Source organism: Lichenostomus cassidix, chromosome 13 (assembly GCF_008360975.1).
Source record: "Lichenostomus cassidix isolate B80296 chromosome 13, HeHo_3.0, whole genome shotgun sequence".
NCBI lineage: Eukaryota > Metazoa > Chordata > Aves > Passeriformes > Meliphagidae > Lichenostomus > Lichenostomus cassidix.
In genome coordinates this window covers 13,242,418-13,248,445 of record NC_139494.1, presented here as the reverse complement: position 1 = coordinate 13,248,445, position 6,028 = coordinate 13,242,418, and positions in this window count along the sequence as shown.

The window sequence follows — 6,028 nt, the reverse complement described above, 5'->3', positions numbered from 1 at the left end:
CCATAAGCCTCTTCCCCTGCAGCTCCGAAATGAAAAGAGCAGCGCTGGAATTCACCCAGGCTGAACCCGGTGCGACAGAGAGGGGTGGGTGGCCGCCAAGGAGCTCCTGGCCACCGAGGGCTTTGCTGGCAGCCTGTGCTGCTGAGCCAAGCGGGGCTGGGCGAGGGGATCCTGCCTCTCCAGGGCTTCCCAGGGCCACCAAGCAGGGACATCCTTGTGTCCTTCCCTGGGGATGGCTGTGTGCCGCGCCAGGCTGCTCCTGCCATCCGCCGGGCGGAGGGAAACACCCAGCGAGCCAAGACGGGCACGGCAGGAATTGCCAGGAAATGTTTTCCCCGTGCAATTAAGTCGCTGTGATCACTTCAGTCGGAGCTAGATCTGCTAATCTACAGAGAGAAATGGACAAATCAAATCTATTCCTGGTTGGCTTTTACCTCCTGCTGCAGGATGCCGGTGGTGGGAATTGCTCTCGGTGCGGGCAGGATGGGGGAAATGCCAGGACAGCTCAAATTCCAACCGTTTCCTTCGGATATCGCTGCTGCCAGTGCCGACTTCAGCCCCCTGAGCCCCCCATGTCCCTACAGCCCTTCCTCCTTTGGGCTCAGGCTGGCTCCCACCTGGCTCTCTCTGCCCACCAGGCTTTAACTCACAGCCTATGTGCTATTTATTTAGAGAAAAGCGGCTGCTGGATGTGCTGTTGGACCCCGGGTGGGCTGTGGAGAGGAGCTGCAGCTCCCCGGGGAGGGAGGGCAGTGTGTCGGGCGGCAGGAGCAGCTCCATCTCTCCTGCCCGCAGCTCGCTCCGCGGGCACAGCTCTGCTGCTCCTCCGTGCTCAGAGCAAACCAAGAGCTGCCTCTAGCGGGGCTTCGCAGGGCTCCAGCCAGGAGAGCAGCTCCTGCCCGGCCCTGCCCTGTCCTGCCCTGGGGAGTGCTGGCAGCCTGCGTTGTGTCCTCACCACCCAAAAACTACCCCACGGCTTCCCATCCCGTCTGCCACCTGCATCTCCCTTTGTTATCCACGTTTTCCCGGCACGGTGCTGTCCCTCCTGCCACTGTCACTGCCAGCCCAGATCCTGGCTCTGAGCTCACCTGTGTGCTCATGTGTTTGGGTTCTGCTTGGCGCTTAAAAAACTTGAGCCAGGTTCCCTTTCAGCTAAGCAAAATAACCCCTTGGGCTGCTGAGGTGAGAGCAGCAGTAAAGGTACACCTGGCACCTTGTTGTGTCACTCCAAGGACAGTGTGATGGGAAGAAAAGCACAGGTGCTCACAGGCAGAGAGCAGCAGCGGTGGATGGAAAAGGATAAACACTTGGAGCCCATGTGTGCTTCTTTCCAGGGGTGGCTTTGCTGGTGCACCAGGAAATGTCAGGGAGTGAAGAGGATTGGTCTGTCCCATCAGCCTGAGGGGTCATGCTCAGCCCTCAGCACTGTCCCCCTCCCACCCTGACTGTGTCCTGTGCTGCCTCTAAGGACACCTTTCCAGGCCAGGGGATGCTGGAATGTGCTCTGGCTGAGAGGTAAGAGATGGGGCAGCTCACCAGTACAACATATCCCAAGCTGCTATTTTGGACTCTCCCAGCCACCAAATTCTGTTTTCTTTCATTCAAAAAACACTCTGTGACAAGTCTTCACTAACTGTTCTCTTATTTCACTTAGAGAAGTAGCAGACAGAAAACCTCATGGTCCTTTTGGAGCTCCTGGCCAGGTGAGCTCCACCAGCATCCATGGGAAGCACAAGTCTCCTCTCCCACATGCTGCTGATCCTCTGCACTTCCCCTTTTGTTCAGAGCAAGTCAAATGACATAAGATTTCCTTGATCACACTCCCAAGGATGCTGCTCTGTACTCTTGTGCTTCAAGAACGAGCAACTAAACTGTGAGGCTTCAGAAGGCTGGAAATCATGGAAACATTGGAATTGAAATGCAGGGAAGAAGACAATGAGATAGAGGTGAATTGACAGCTGGGGCTGATGCTCCCAGCCCAAACTCACAGCAGGAAGAGGAGCTGGCCTGTGCTCCCTGCTGCCAGTCGAGGAAGGTCACTGTGGTTGAGGCATGTCAAGAGAACTGCCATTCTGTATGACCACTAATGGTATTTGCAGCTCTGCATTTAAAAATGATGATAAAGGTAATCAAACTGTCAGGAACAAAGACAGATGGGGAGCTCCACGGAGCCAGTGAGGGATTCCCTGCTTTCAGTTAGCAGCAGCGATTTATTTTTTATTTGCACTATGGACTCAGAGCAAGGAGCAAGGGCAACAGTGCTTTGCAAAAACATGGTAGGAAGAACTACACAGACACTGAATTTGAGCTCACTTGAGCTCAAGCACAGCTCAAGTCTGTGCTTGAGCTTCTAGACCTGTTTAAGCCATCTTTAGACATCACCAGGAAATATTGCAGGGGTTATAAGCTTTTCCTAGAAAATATTTTGATGAGCAGAAGTCCCTGATGGGATAACAGCTGGTAACTTCCTGCAGCCAGGTATGCTCTGACAAAGAGTGGCCCCTTTTCCCTTCCTTGTCCTCCCTCTCAAGGCTTTGATGAAGTCCTGCCAGCAGGCACTGCAGCCCTTTAGATCTATCTGAGCTATGAGGTTCAAGGTTCTTTCAGAAATACAGGCTGCAGCACCAGGAGTGAGGATGAAGGAAAGGGAGAGAAGTGCAAAGACTCTCCTTCTGCAGAGCCATTGACCTTGGCCTGCCAGCCAGATCCACAGCTCAGGTCTTTGATGGCTGAGGATCCAGAGCTGTAGAGTGGAGACCTCTCTTGCTTTCCTCCGAGCTCTCCCTTTGTCATGGCTCTGGCACCCCTCCTGTCTTCTCTCTTCAGATGTTGTCTCTTTTCTCCTCTTACCTTTGTGTGGTGTCACGTCGGCAGTGGGGACAGCTGGCAGCCTTTCTTCCTTTGTGACACGGAGTCATCCAGCACGGAGCTGTGTCTGTGCTGATACCGTATCCATGCAACCTGTGTTCCAAGGATCGTGTTTGCTTTATTTCTGTGGATTAAAAAAAAGCCCCAAAACCCAGGAAGAAAACAGCCTTGCTCAGAAGAGTTCTAGCAGTTAATTAGTTTCAACATTGCAAGGCCCACTGCCCAGCAGCTAAAAATCATCGTGTTTGAATGGTGAATTAAGTCAGCCAAGCAATAAATCTGAGCAACAAAACAGTCCCTTTAGCTCAGAGAAGTTCTCTTTTCCCAAAACACTGAGAAATGGCATTTTCTGAGAGACCACAAGGTCATCGAATTAATAAAGCATTTCAAGTAATCTGTGGAAGTGAAGTGACACCCTGCTGCAAGAGATTTGCTGTTAAAGCCAACTTTCTGTAACAGAGTGTGATGCATATAGGATCTCCAAAGCAAACCTGTCCTCTAATTTAGGAGAGTTGTCCAAACTCCTTCATGTCTGTTCTGGTCCACTGTCTTCCTCCCTAGTCATTATTTAGGAGAGTTAAGCTTGAGAAAAACTCACAAGAGAAAAAAAAAGAAAGAAAAATGAAAGATTAGGATTCTCCTGCTGACCTGGGAAGAAAGATACTCAGAATATTTTCATGCACTAAAGTGAAGACACCAAGGAAAGAAAGCAAGTGAAATGCTGAAAATCTCTTGAGATAATGGTGAGCCCAAAAAGCAACACTCAGACATCCAGCCATTAAATAAACAAAAGGAGTCGGATTTTCATTTAAATTCTGCAGGCTTAGGATGAACACAGAATGATCTCTCCAGGCAATACAGGCACATAAGGCCGAGTATGGCCCCTGCTTTGTGTTGCCCTCCAGCTCTCTTCCTGCATGTTTGGGTGGCCCTGATTTGGGCTGCAGATGTAGCAGCAGTAGGCATGGAAAGGATGAGATGGGTGAAGCATTAAGAGATGCTTTGGGGCAGATATTAAGGAAATCTTCCCAGTAGTCTGGAGAGTTTAGCAGGAGAAGAGATTACCTAGGAGATGTGACATCTCTGCCAGGGGCTGTTTTTAGGCCAGGATGGACATCTGTGGCTGAGGGCACATCCTGTGACCTATCATGCTCCCTTCAAACCCAGGGCTGCTCTCAGTGTCCTGATCTTTAGAGGAACAGAAAGCAGCATGGGACAGAATTTTCACTTTCAACTCTTGCAGATGGCCCATAGCAGGCCTTGTAGCAGAGCAGGAAGAAGGAAAGGGAGGAGGAGCTCCAGCCAGTTATCTCCTACACCTTTAATGGAAGTTTGTGTGATGGCAGCTCTGCCTTGCACTTAGAGCAGAGTATGTCCCCTTGCTTTCCGTTGAAATGTTTTTTTGCAAGTTGGTGGAACCATTTAATAAGAAATATATATTTAATAACACAGTAGCTCAAAAAGGCACCAAATAGGACAAACATAAAGAAAAGCTGGCAATAGCCTTTGCAATATTGTGTCCACTGTGTCCCTTCATGAAATCCCACCCCAGATTCCATCTGCCTTTGATGCATTCGGTACAAACCTCTCGAGAGAATCTCAACTCATTTACACCCTGCAGAGCCCTCCCAGTGCTGTCACAGCTCACAGCGACCCTGGGGAAGTGAAACACAAGGGATGCTCATCCTTCTCCAGCCCCTGACAGTGCTGCCATCCAAACCCAGCCCTGCACACTCATTGCCATGCAGCAGAACCCCCAGATCCCATATGGAGCGTGGCTGCAGATGGATGGACATATGTGGATGCATTCACATCCCTGCTGATGGAAATGTCCCTGTGCAGCCGTAACGCTCGAGTGTGCGGTTTGCGTTTGGGGCAAGAGAGGATTTTTCTCCCATTAAATAAATAAAATACGTTCAGAGCAACTTGGGATAAAGCCATTCTAATCCTTTTATTCTTTCCAAAAGGAAAATGATTCCATATTCAGGGCACTGTGCAAACAATTAATTAGCCTAACGAAAATGAAAGGCCTAATTGCTCAGTATTATTGCGCTCATTGGCAGCCAGGCGTGACCAAAGAATAGGTACTGTTTTACCAGGGATAAAGCACAACTTTCCAGCTTTTAGGGCTTTTTTTTATATTTCAGCATCTAGCAGAACAATTTTTTTTTTTGAATGATGGTGTAATTCTCACTTCCACATGCAAAATAGCTGGCAGTATTTGGAGACATCTGAATGAGCTGCTATCCAATAAAAAAAAGAGAAAAGGAGAGAGACTCAGCTGGTGTGAAATGACCTGGCTGAAGGGAAGTCGATAAAGCTGTAACTTGCCTGAATTGAATGACACCATGGTGTCTCCACTGTGTCTCCAGCTGGAGACTTCACTCACAAAAGTGCTGTAACATTCAGGAAAAAAAGAATTTTTAAGGCATGCACCTAAAATTAAAGTACAATCATCCTTAATGCAGCTCCCTTTTCAATGATCTGTTGTTACCAGATGGAAAAGTGCTCTAAATGGATGCAGATGAATTTGTTCACTGTGGATAGGATCATGAGGGGTCAGGTTACAGGAGCTTTAAAAAACTGAACCGTTATCATTTATGCATCTCTCATAACAAGGAGATAGAAAGCAGATGCTGACTGAGTATTGACCTAGCCTGAGGAGTATGGGTCCAATAATTCTTCCTTTAAGCAGCTGATTCTCATGGGAAAATCTCCAACGATTCAGCTGTAATTCCATTATCTGCCTTGTGTGGAGACTGGCAGCCAGAGACTCTTCTTTAAGAGCAATGTGGGTGAATTCTGCTCATGAAGGTACTACAGAGGGTTTCTCAGCAAGGTGCATTTTTGGTGTTTGGGGTGAGGGATTACAAAAAGAGAGGTGCTTACAATATAAAACAGCACAATCAAGTGAAAAAGGCAAGAACAAATAAAACAGATTTGTGGCTGAAGGTCACACACAATGTGAAACAAAGCAAAAAACAAGTGCCTTCCTGAAACCATTTGTTTATGGAGCTGGGATCAATTGCTACAGATGTTGTTGGGGATTCTGAGACAAAAAAACCCCACAATGACAGACCCAAAGATGTCATAGCAGGAATGGTCCTTCAGATGACTGAATATCCCAGTAACCTCTGTCAGGTTGATTAACAACACTCTG